Source organism: Lutzomyia longipalpis, chromosome 2 (assembly GCF_024334085.1).
Source record: "Lutzomyia longipalpis isolate SR_M1_2022 chromosome 2, ASM2433408v1".
Classification (NCBI taxonomy): Eukaryota; Metazoa; Arthropoda; class Insecta; order Diptera; family Psychodidae; genus Lutzomyia; species Lutzomyia longipalpis.
The window spans coordinates 29,126,263-29,140,039 of NC_074708.1; the positions used below are offsets into that span (position 1 = coordinate 29,126,263).

At 32.0% G+C, this 13,777-nt stretch overlaps 1 protein-coding gene across 2 annotated transcripts in view; it reads right to left on the minus strand.

Annotated features, from left to right (window-relative positions):
* The window catches only part of LOC129789915 (uncharacterized), a 54,413-nt gene that overhangs the window by 18,245 nt on the left and 22,391 nt on the right, over positions 1-13,777 (minus strand). The gene's annotated exons all lie outside the window — the stretch shown is intronic.

Here is a 13,777-nt window from a genome sequence, read left to right on the forward strand (position 1 = left end):
GACTCTAGCTATAACTTCGATGGAAATTCCTTCACACATGGGATTATTCTCAACGATAAATTATTTTATAAAATTGATACATTGCTCAGAGAAAAATGGGAATAGATACACTGAAATATTCTGCAACAATAACTAATTTTTGCAACACAATTTTTTTCTTATTTACTAATTAATCGCCTTAGCATAGTTAGCATACTTAGCAGCATATCGAATTGAGAAGATTATTAATTATAGACAATATAAAAGTCTTTCATTAAAACACGGTAGTTCTCAAAGGTAAAAGGTCATGAAAAAAAGGTTTTAATTTTCCTGTAAATTAAAAAAAAATTAAAATTGTTTTAAGCTGAAGCATTTTAAAAATTCTACCCAAATTTGCTTAATTTAGTAAACTTTCAGCGCATAAAAATAGCATAATTTTTTTTTGATTTTCACAAAAAATCGAATGGATTCAATTGAAGTAAAAGTTTTAGATCATTTTATGCAAAATTTCAAGAATTTTGTTTGACTTTTCAAAGACAACTTTGAAGTCAAACTTCGTGAAAGTTTTCTCGACAAATCCGGATTAAGAAAAAAACAATCCATAAATTTTCTTTATTCTGAATTTTTCATCTCAAAGCTCAAAGTTTAAAAATAAATGTTCTAAAGCCCTGAGCTATAGGACACTTCACCGTATTACACTTGAATTTACAAAACAGAAGGGAAATTCCTGTTCAAAAAAGGATATAAATATTTTAAAGTATTTCCCAGGCCTTCTCAAAAGCCTTAAAAGTCGATTCACTGAAGAAATTTCAAGAGATTCAGTGATATTTCATAAGATTCACACAAAATATTGAGACTCACACAAGACTCGCACAGATTCACGGCAAAAATTTCAGGCTCATGGTAAAATTTTCAGACTCACTCGAGCTTCAGCAGGGCTTTTAATGCTCTTTCTATGCTCAGAGGCTCAAATGTTTTACCATAATTAACCCTGTAAGGGCATTTTTCTGTGATGTGAATATTATTGAATATCAATAGAGATATTTCGTTAGATAATTTGATATATAGGTAATTATTAATTTATTCAAAGCGTTTTTTTTTAAAATTTTTTTCAAAAATATTTTCCAATGCTTTTCTCAAATGCGGTGTGCTAATTTGAAAAAAAAAAAACATATTTTTTTAGAAATTTTTTTTCCGTTTCTGTTCAGCTATGCATTTCTATATCGTTGACCCGATTGTGATAAAATTTGGTACAGAGGCTATACATAATCACCAGAAAAAAGCTACTTAAAAAAGGGAAAAGCCCTTAGTCTACCTGCTGTGTTAACTTTGTTAATGAGGGTACCATAACGGTAATTGTTATTTATTTAAAAGAAAATAATTACCTAATCCTATTTATTGATTAGCATTCTAGATCCTTCTAAATCTATATAATAAAGAAAGGATTTCGTGTCTGTTCAGCTATGCATTTCTACACCGTTGATCCGTTCGCGATGAAATTTGGTACAGAGACTACTGATACCAGGCGATTGTTACCAACGAATAAACCTTCAATTAAATTTATTTCAATTCATTACAATTCTTATCTACCTCTAAAATTTGCGCGATGCGCAACAAATTTCTGCGAGCGTCTATATAACAAAGAAAGGTCTGTTTGAAGGTAATCGCATCTGTACAGCTATACAAATCAACACCATTTGACCAATCGCGATGTTTGCTACAGAGACTTCTTATATCAGGTGATTTCAAATGGCCATACTCCTCCAAAGCCCCCTTTCAGGGAAAAAAAAACAATTTCTATGCGGAAGCGTTATGAAAGGGTGAGAATGTCATAGGAATAGCGCTTGTAACTCGTATTATACCCCTATCCTTCCATACCAAACATCTGGATCGACTCAGCCGTTTCGGAGTGGTTCACTTGCCACAAGCAAATATTTCAGCATTATATACTAATTTCTAGAAGGATCTACAACGCTAATTCAAATAACTATTACCGTTATGGTACCCTCATTAACAAAGTTAACACAGCAGGTAGACATAAGGGCTTTTCCCCTTTTTTTTAAGTAGCTTTTTTCTGGTGATTTTGTATAGCCTCTGTACCAAATTTTATCATAATCGCGCCAATGATATAGGAATGCATAGATGTGGAGACGTGAAATCCTTTCTTTATTATATAGACTTGTCAACCCGAGCCCCTAATTACGTGTGAACATATTCCATTTAAATGTAATTATAGGGGCGAATTATAGAATACCCCGACAAATTTTTAAAATTAAAAAAAAATGTTATTTGATCCTTCAGCAGGTAAACACGGAAAAAATTATTCTTAATTTTTTTAAAAAATTTTATCATGATCGGCACAGTCGTTTCGCAGGAGTTCATGTGCCACAAACAAACAATCTTTTCAGCTTTAATATTAAGATTTTTAATTAAAAAAATTTTTATAAAAATAATTTTTAAAGTCTCTTGGTGTTAAAAAAAAAAGAAAAAAGAAAAAAAAGAAATACGAAATTTATAGGCAAATAAATAAACAAAGGTTTGTCACGAAAGGGTTAAAAATACAAAAAATCAGAGACCGACGGCAAGAGACTTTTAAGGCTCAAATAGATTCGACTCCATGCGAAATTTGCTCTATATTCATCGGATTCAACCGAGTTCAAGCGAGACTCACGAGGTTTTCTTTAGACTCATCCAGGCTTTTTCAGACTCAGGCCAAAGAGTCGGAAAAGATTCAACATTTTTGGGGATTCATGGCAGTGAATCGACTTTTAAGGCTTTTGAGAAGGCCTTGAGTATTTCAAACAACCCAGGAAGGAGAACAAAATGAAATCCTAAGTACCCTCGACGGGGATTTCAGAGAGACAGTTTATCGTAGAACGAGGTAAATTGTCGCTTCGCTCCAATTTACCTCGCCCCGCTTCGCGGGGATTTGTTGCGCTTCGCGCAAATTTTAGAGGAAAATAAATTGTGATGGTTTGATTGAGGCCACTTATAAATCTCGGAGAAAAATTTCGGAAAGAGAAGAAATCATTTTCATACAACACTTTAGGCGCCAAATTCAAAAATTTGCAAAAACTGCATGAAATCTCTATGGGGGCTACCTGAAGGGGGGCTTTGGGGGGAAAATGAATACGGCCATCTGAAACCGCCTGTTATAAGGAGCCTCTGTACCAAATTTCATCGCGATTGGTCAAACGGTGTGGATTTGTATAGAAAAGTCGGAACGACGATTACCAACAAACAGGCCTTTCTTTATTATATAGAAGATGGGAAGCTCTCATCGAACGAAAAAGAAAAAAAATTGCAAAGAGAAGAAATCATTTTCATACAACACTTTAGGCGCCAAATTCAAAAATTTGCAAAAACTGCATGAAATCTCTATGGGGGCTACCTGAAGGGGGGCTTTGGGGGGAAAATGAATACGGCCATCTGAAACCGCCTGTTATAAGGGGCATCTATACCAAATTTCATCGCGATCGGATAAACGGTGTGGATTTGTATAGAAAAGTCGGAACGACGATTACCAACAAACAGACCTTTCTTTATTATATAGATATGCAAGAAGTTTACAGAGAAATCCGAAAGGCAAAAGAAGCCCACTTGTGTACAGAAAATAATAGAGCCCATTTTAATCTTGTTGAGAAAATTGTCCCAAGAGTCTGAGAGAATCTTCTTGTGCTCGCTGTGTGTCTGTGAACATCATTTGAGACACTCCATTACATCGGACTGAGACTGTGTGGTATGGCATTCCATGATATAGAGTGTTGGAACGAAAATAGAGAAACAGAGAGGAAAAAAGACATTTTAATTATGCGTAATCATCTAAAATGACCATTGCCCCAGAAAGTTGCGTGTAACATGTTGAGAAAAAAGAGCATGGAATTTATGTTGTATATGAGAATGCCAGTGGGTTCGATTATGAACAAAATCGATAAATTACGCACGAATCGAAAAAGATTTATTGGATGCTTGAGAATTGGTCTCATCATTTGTCTCGGACCATGAATCTTGTTGGGCCCAAAATGAATGGAGCAATTGGCATCAATTGACACAGTACGTCAATGTTGGGTTCTTCATGTGCAAATGCATGGGAAGAACGGAAAATAGGAGATTGGAATACCCTTTGCCAATGACACTTTTCACATTCCTGTGACGCTTATCGTGTACAACCAATCTATCCTATTTCCTCTCAAGAGCATTCTCTGCATCCATCGCCAATGTCGTGTCATTCTACCCAAGTATCGGGGCAATCCCCGCATCGTGGTACGTTTACAACTCTTGGAGTAAAAGTTGTTCCATCAAGGGGGAGACGCTCAATTGGAAAGGTACACGAGCGATGTAAAATTTGTTGAAAAATTAATCAAAAAAAACTATAAGGTTACCTATCCTAACAGTTTCCGGAAAATCTAAAAACATAAAATGTTCAAAATAGAATTTTTATCAATCTTTGGTTATTATTCAACGAGAATGCAGGAGTTTTCCCTCTTTTTCTGTGATTTTATTAATTGAATTAATTAATGAATCTTATAAAAAATATTTAATTTTGAATTTGAGTATTTTTAACGGATTTATCAATCACACTATACCATAAAAGAAACTTTAAATTTACACCTTTAAGCAACCAAAATGCCTAAATGAAAATAAAACCACCTACACAGTACACATGCCTTTAGTTTATTAAATTCCAAGTCAGACCTTTCAAAACTTTTATTTCAAGAAATGTAAAATAAAATTTATTCAATCTATTGATAAGAAGTAATTTCCATTTGATAGAGTTTTCCGGACATTGGGTGCCTGTCATATGTATAATTAATAAATTAAATGGATTAAATGTTTCTTTTGATCTTTCTACTTCTGAAATTTAAATTGGATCAAACAAATTTTCATCACCTCATCACAGAAAGAAGTTTATGCCGCCACAATGAACCAGATTTACCAGAGAGAAACTTAATTAGAGTTTAAAGTAGAATAGCCGAAAAACTCATCAAAATATACCAAAAACTCCTCAATTTTTTTTTGAAGATTGCCTACAAATTTTATAAATGAGGTGATAAATACCCGCACGGAAATTGATTAGGTCTCGATTCAAGTAGTGCCCTAATCTCAATTTAAATTATGTTGTTGATTTGAATGTTTAATTCGGAAATTATGGTACATTCCTCCGTACAGGTATCCCCAGCGAATGTCGCACCTTCCCAGTCGGCACAAAAGGTCATTATAAAGTCTAATGTGCCGAAAATGATCGTTAGAATAACGTTGATTATTCGTCAAAAATAAGTCATTTTACGTGATAATGGGGAATAAAAAAGACCCACGTTGAAAGTCAGTACACCGTCAGAATAACGTTGTTGGAAGAAATTTCTGACCTTTTTCTTACGTTGTACTGACCTTTAAAATTTGAGACCAAAAAGGGAAATTTTTGACATGGCATCTCAAAAAAAATTTCCCAAACATATTTCACTCTCTAGCATAGGGGGAAATGGGGCAAAATGTTAGAAAATCAAGACCACACATCTCCAATATCTCAGTAAATATTATTTCGTAATTGTTCTAATTTAGTCAAAAGGTACCTTTTATAACTCTAACTAAGCCTATAAAGTTTTATATTAATTGATCTAATATTTTGGGATTTATTTAAAAAACAAATTTTTCGAATTTCAAAGTTACTTTGACCTTTCATTTCAATATCGTATTTTGGCGTATTTCTGTGTAATTTTTTTGATCCAAATGCATTTTTTGATAGAGTAACTATTGCTGAACACGAATTTAGTCTAAATTTTCCGAAAAAATTTTCCGGGTTTTCCCGTATAACACTGATAGTAAAAAGTACCTCTTGGGGCAAAATGTTAGAAACCGTTTTTAAGGCTGTTAACTATTTTTTTGTTTATTTATTTTATTTTTTACCAGTCGGCACACTTAATACTTATAATTTAGCATGTTATATTACTCTCTATTACTAATATAAAATTATTTAAAAAATAAAAAGTGCAATTTCATAAATTTTTCATTTTTTTTATTTTTTGTATTTTTTTTATTCAAAAAAATTTCTAATTGTTACGCAAATACCTTATTATCAATTGCTTTTATAGTGTCTAGATGAAATAAATTCATAAAATTGAAATTTAAGGCCAAAAAACGCAAACTAACATTTTGCCCCATGATTTTTGAAACAGGCAAATGTGGAAGGGTTTGGAAAATGGCCTGAAAATGCATTTTCCCGTTGAGATAGAGAAAAATCGTCTGAGACAAAGTTGTAGCCCGGAAAATTTCCTATAAGATAGTCGTCATGAGAAAACTCAAATATTTTCAGGAAAATCAGGAAAATGTTTCTCCCAAAAAACTAACAAATTGCCCCATTTCCCCCTACATGGTAGCATAGGATAATGGTATCTTCTCTATTTCCCTACCAATATACCATATTTATTAATGTGGTATATTTTACAAGGAATATTTATAATTTTTTTTCGAAATTTCCTATATCTCAAATTTATATGCCGAAATACTTTACCGTCGCAAATAAGTCAAAAAGAACCTAAAATGGACCTTTCATTAAAAATTAATTATTTTTTATAAAAATTTTTGAAATATTTCTGATGATGGAAAATAGACTTTGCCTTTACTGCTTATTTAAAATGTCTTAGACATCCTTCCTATTGCTTAAAATGCTGACCCGGCTTGATTCAAAGGCAATTAAATATCCTGAATTTCGCTATAAAAATTATTGATACTCCCGGACACTTAAATCTACGCCATATCTCGTAGCTTAAAAATTTTTGTCACATATATTGTATTTGGCCGAAACGTTAAAATGAACAAAATGATATATAATGTAGAGGAAAAAGAGCTTTTTTTTTAATAAATTTTATTAAGTATATTTTTTTTAAATAGATATCATATATTTGTATATCAAAAAGCAAAGTGTGCATCAGTAAATTATTTTATGTAAAACGAAAACATATTAAATGCGATCAAATTAAATATTACTTAATCTTCAAGGAAACCAAGTTTTTACCTGAACCCATTTTCTCAGAAATATTTCTTTAAAAGTGTGTACCCAAAATGAAAACAGCCTAATACATTTTGTCTTATACGGATTATGACCTGCAAGCCTGCAATAAACATTTAAGAGATAAGGAGAGCAACCCTTGTAAACTGCAAAACAAGGGCAATTAAATTGCCTACCTGGGAATAATTTAGGGTTTTTAAGGACCTTAAATATTTATTTTGAAAAGAAAAATGTAAGATTTGGCAATTAAAGTTTATGCAATACATTATATGTACGTTAATGTATTTTTTCTCTTATTCTAGAAAAAAAAACTTGAAATAAATTGTAGGAAAATATTGCAAGAATTTGATAAAAATCATTTCTATCAAATGATCTTATGGGTCTAATAGAAAAAAATATTTTTGTGATCTTTTTTATTGAAAAGAAAACAGATTAATTATTCTTAATTTTGTGCTCGCGACAGGTTTACATTTGAATCTTAAGAAATTCTATGCGGATTTCCTTACGTTTGGATGTCCCTTTTTGAACGCTTGTTTCCTCTTAGGGAATTTCTGAAATGGTCTTCCAAGGCACCTACGTACAATCTTGGTCACCCGCATAAGCATTCTTCCCTATTGTTATATGACATGCGCGAAATACTAAAATAGCGGCAATAAATGACGAATTTCTTAATGAACAAGACCTGGCGCACCCTCATTATGATCTCCTTTAACGATTTCATTGATCATTTTGCTCATTTTTATTGATTTATTCGAGAAAATCGTGAAAAACCTAAACCAAAACAAACGCCTGTCAAAGGTCAAAAGAAGAGTGCAGAAATACAAAAAAGAAATATCCCACGCAGTCTTTCTCTTTCTGTCTCTTCCTCAACACCAAAGGTTGGTGGAGGGTAAGTATACTTACGGTATTCTGACGTTGAGATTGCGGCAGGAATTTTGGCCAAAGTTGATGGAGGGTCAGAAATTTTGTGCTTTCTTACGGTATACTGACGTTGTTAAGGAAGAAATTGAAAGTATATTTTCTTATAATAAATGAGATTTTTCTGCCCAAAAAAGCTTTTAAAACTACTTACTCACTTTCAAACAATCATTTTAATGCATTTATATGCCATTTTAATTAGTTTTTGATGATAGAAAAAATGATTGATTTTTCATCTCACTGACCTTTAATGACTTACTTCTGACGATATTCCAACGTTTACACAAAAAATTGAATTTTAGCGAAAAAATTGAAGTAAATACAGCAAAAACGTCTTTTAATAGCTTTTTGATCATCTACAAATAGATTTCTAATGTTTTAATGACTAAAACTTTGATTTCTGCAAAATGACTAAAAATGCCTCAATTTTTACTGACTTTACTTACCAAATAATAACGTTATTCTGACGTTAGAATTTAGTAAGCTAATGACGAAATTCTGACCATTTTTTACGATAATCTAACGTTATTATAACGTTAATAAATAGTAAGTAAAGTCAAAGTTATTATGTGTTAGCTGGGTTGTACACCGAACTGATTCATTCACCTGACACCGGATATCGAAGGTGATCTTCAAGTGTATAATTTATTTTTATTTCTTAGCAATTTTTCCCACTCTTCTCGTCGTTTGTGTGGACGTTTTTTTTCTCCTTATGTACGTCTTCACCACACGACAGGGAATCTCGGTGTATTAAAATAAAAGAGAAAGAAGGAAGGAGAGTAGATAAATTTTATAACATACAACGGAAAATGTCGCTCTTTTCTCCCTCTATGGGAAAAAATACCCGCGTGTGTGAGATAAAAAGATGAAAGAGTTTGCCCAAAAAAAATTACTCCGAAAAAAATTAATTGCTACCGCGAAGAAAAAAATTGCAGAAGAGACACCAAATTCCCATTTGATGTAATATTTTATCCCATTTCAAATGGAATTTTAAAATAAAAAAAAAAACTCGTGGTTTCAAATTTGTAAGGATTTACCTGAATGATTGAAATTGAATTTGAGGAATAAAACATAAATGAGCAATTTTTTGTCAATTTCATTGGGTTTTGTATTACGTCTATAATTTTCATTAACCACACTGTATGTTTTAAATGAATTAATACTAGTTGAGCTTGAAATTTATGTATAAAATAAATGGGAAGAGGGAAAAGTTCATAAATCACAACATGAATTGGTAATTGAAAGGTCATTTGAACTTTTAATTTGTTTATTCGGCTTATGAAATTGAATTTCCTGCCAAACACGCGGTGGTTGGAATCCTTTAGCATTTGTTATGTATAGGTCATGAGTTAATCCACATATTTTGGGAATTTTCCGAATTTTCAATTGAATGGAAAACTAATCAGGATAGGACGTAAACGTAATTGAAAAAATTTATCCGTATTTTATAATATTAAAAAATATAAGGAAAATCCACCAAATAAATAAAGCGTATAATGCTTATACTGTAATGCAATTAAAGCTAAATAATTAATTTAGTTTTCATCCCTTTTCATCCCGCTTTTCAACCCCGTTGTTCCCAACCAATTAACCAAAGCTGTTGCGTGAAGTTTATAACTTTAAAACATTTAATTTCTAATTAATCGTTTATAATTCTAGGCTAAAAGCTTTTTGGGTGAAAAATGTGAATGTTTTTGACAAATTAAAATGAACCAATACACACGCATGTAAATTATCTTAAATCTCATTATTTCACCATGTATCGCAGCGGGATAGACATTCCAAATGCTAAAGCATAATTTCTTTTCTAAATAGCCCATCATGCTAACCCAACATACATTTGACAAAATTATATAATCACGAGTAGGTAGATATTTTTGATAAAAAGTAGAACTCACTTCCTCCATTAAATGCTGAATAATTTCCCTTTTGAACTTTTTTTCTGGCTTGAGCATTGGAAGATGGAAACGAAAACCACAAACTCATCAAATTATAACTTCTGCTGAATTAGTTTCAATTCTTTTTCATATCCCGCATTATTAAAATTGAAATCCATTCGATTTTTTTTTCTTCAGAAATATGCAGTCCACTTCATCTCCGGGTTTTTTTCTGTGCTTGAAAGGAAACCCTTTTTCCTAAAGAATTTTCTGAAGAGGGAAAAGTTTGCAATCTGAAATATCACAAAGGAAATTTTTTTCTATTCTCTGAAAAATCTCAGTTTTCATGAATGATATCTCTTGCGGCAAATGTATTCTCTGAATTTCAAGGAAAATTATTCAACTGTGACGAGTACTATGTACATTATCCATTGATGGAGTTGAAGTAAAAAATAAACATTGGATTAAGGCAAAAAAGCATCACTGGGTGATGTTTCAATCGAGTACATCGATTTTTGCAATAACTCACAATATAAAGGGGCCCTGGGGAGAGACGCAAAGATTTCCCTTTTTGCTACATTCATGTGGTGTTTATTCATGTTAAACAGCGAAAAAGACATGGGCAAGATCACAAGACAATGCGGGAGTGAGAGAAGAATGTGAGGAAAATGAAAAAAAATCACTTTAATGTGGAATAGAGAATCACGGAGATGTGCTTGGTTGATCAAGAAAGACCATGACGACAACCTCATATTGTACCCAACTTCACCATTTGCTTGTATCCATTTGTCAAGCAATATATACCCAGACAATTGTTTAGCAGCTCCACACCCGCATTATTCTTTGTATGGAGAAAGGCTCTCTTTTACGTCTCCAATATGCTATGCACACCACTGTTCGATTTCCCCCAAAAAACTCATATATCGTACTATTTTGCCCCAAAGGGAAACCACACAGTACCTATTTGAAAACTTATATGCAAATTCCAAAAAAAAAACCATCAGTTGAGCAGCAAGAATTTATACAAAAGCGACACATCCACCTTCGGCTATGCCTCACTGAACCCCGTCCCCTCATTAATCAATGCAACAACTGACTTTTATTAATAAACTTTAAAATGAAATTGAAAGCATAAAGTTGGAGTTATGTTTCGTAATTTAAAAAAATCTTTTTGTTTGATGTTTTGTACATTTTTTAGTTGAAGGTTCCAACTCTGAAAAAAGCTATTAATAAAACTCTATTCAAAGCTTTAAATAAATTTTAAAAAATATATTAAATATATACATATTCCTAATTTAATTAAAGTTAATTACTAACCACGTTACTTCAACTAATACAAAAAAAAACGATAGTATTTTATTAAAAACTTATTATTTATGCAAATTGATTGAAAAAGAATCGCAATCAAAAAATAGTTATTTTTTACGGGATGAAAGAAAAATTCAAATTCAAAGTTTTTCAGCACATGCCTTCATAGCAAAAAGTGAATTCTGGAAAAACAAAAATCTGTCGATATGCAGAGCTGGAATTCTGAATTTTATAATCCAATATTGCAAGTTTATTTGTATAAAACAAACTTTTTAATTGACTTTGATTGAATTGGTGTGCCAAATGTTTCTGAAAATGAAACTATATGCTACAAAATGATTCAATATGCATTCTTGACATGTAGAAAAAGTTTTTTTTTTGCTTGGTTCTTTATTTCGCGTTTTAGCAGAAGAATTAATTGTAAATTGGAATAGGAACAGGCAAATAAAAATACAATAAGCTTCGAATTTAGCCAGAGGAATGAAAAAAAAACCCTCACAGAGAAACTCCAATGGAAGAGAAATGCAGGAAAAAATTATTGTTAAGTGACTTTTTCGGTAGTAGAAAAAAAATCAAATGAACTTCCTGACCTAATAGTGTGACCATTTACTTTTCAAAGGTTGGGGAGATACACAAAAAAAAACATTTAGGCCAATGGAATGGAGGACGATTTGTCACGAAAAGAGGCTGTGAGAACAAAGGGATTTTGAGGGTATCAATATCCGATAGAGATGGAAACAACAAAAAAACATACCGAGTGAATTCTTTTTGCACCTCCAACCTACCTGGAGGGTATTTGGATGGATTTCACACAAGGACTCGTGTAGTTGAAGAGGACACAAAAAATATTCATAACAACCTTTCTGGACCGAGAGGTTTAACACCTCCGACAAAGAGATCCTGAAGAAATAGGATTTCTGAATATAATGCCAAAGCACTCAACTGCATCCGGTTTATTCAGGAAGCATATATAGAATAAGTGAGCTGAATTAAAGAGGAATAACAATACGTCCATTTCGAGTTATATCATTTCTATATTCTCTTATTTAGCTATATATTCAAATCTGTTCTTGTAGGTAATGGTAGGTCTTGGAAATATATATATCTTGCATACGATATTATGTACAAAAGAGAGGTGATCAAGTAACTTCTTAGCCACAGAATTGTACGGAAATCTATAAATTGCTTCTTAGAATAGAAATCGTAGCAAAACTGTTAAAAATTGAATGTTGAATTCAAAAAATTATTACTCTTTTACCAAAAAAATGATTTTTTTTATAAAGATTTATCTAAAATCATCATAACTACTTAAAGTATAGCAATTATTCACCCCTTAAGAAGAAATGGATATCACTATGAATTCCCAATGCCATACGAATAGTAACATTAGCAATGTTAAACTACATGAATGTGAACTTTAATAAACATCTCGTCACTTGAGACTTAACTAATTTACTCAGGCACAGATTAGTTGAGGGGAGACACTCTCACAGAAGCTTCTGAGGAAATTATATGTATTAGCAATAGGATTCAAAACACATCTCTTATCGCAAATTGCAGTTTTATGCACACACAAAATACACAAATATATGTCTGAGAATTATATTTCTCTCGCTTCATAAGCTTGAAACACCACACAGTATATTATGTGTGCTGAATACGCGTAAGGGCCGTGTTATCTAAGACTTTCTTTTGTATGCAAAAATGGAAACTTCATGATTTTACGTCACGCAGTTTTCTATAGTAAATTAAGAGATACACAAATTAGGAAGTTTATGTTAATAGACTTACGGTGAAAGAGAAGCTTCAAATGTAAAGTGGTAATGAAAAGATTAACACTCTCGTGTTAGTCCAATTGGTGTGTGGTGCCCTTTTTGGTCTGATCTTCAACTGACACGCGACATTCAAGGCAAATTCCTCTCCCAAAAGAATTTCGTTAATTTGACCATGCGTTAAATTCAGAGCATAGAACAATCGGAATATCAGAAGTTTCTAAAGTTTTTTTCTTATTTAGAGAAGTTCCAAAATAGACTGAAGTTATATATTCTCTTTTGGTGTTAGTTTCATTAAACTATCAAAAATTATATAAATTTTGTTTAATGTTGGCAAGAAAAATTAATAAATAAAGAATTCCAGCTTAAACGATTAAGGTTTTAGTTTAGATTAACCCTTTCGAGTTATTATTCAAATATTCGATTTTTTACAAACGAATATTTCACAATAAATCGTCTTTTTTTTACCACTAGAAATATTTAAATAATTTTAAAGTTTGGAAAATGAAATATTTCCCAAATAGGGAATCTCATAGACGTACTTAGATTCTTAAAGGGTTAATAAATGAAATGATGCATTTTTTAAATTATTTTAAAAGATTTTTTAATTGTTCAACTTAATTTTTCCACTGCTTATGAATTGCTAAAAAGAATTTTCACTTTTTTATCCACAATTTAACAGAACATGTTATGTTCTCTCTCACAGGAAGATCCAGCAAGAATAGCATTTTTTTTTATAAACATCTCAATAGTTCCATCATCCTTTAAATACCACAAAATGTCCATGTTAGACAGGGCATATAGAACACACCAAGAGAACCACAAATTGATGCGCAAAGTGAGAAGTTAGGAGAAGATGGAGCTCTGAAACAACACCATTTATCCCAGAATCTCCTCAGAAATGCTGGTCAGAGTGA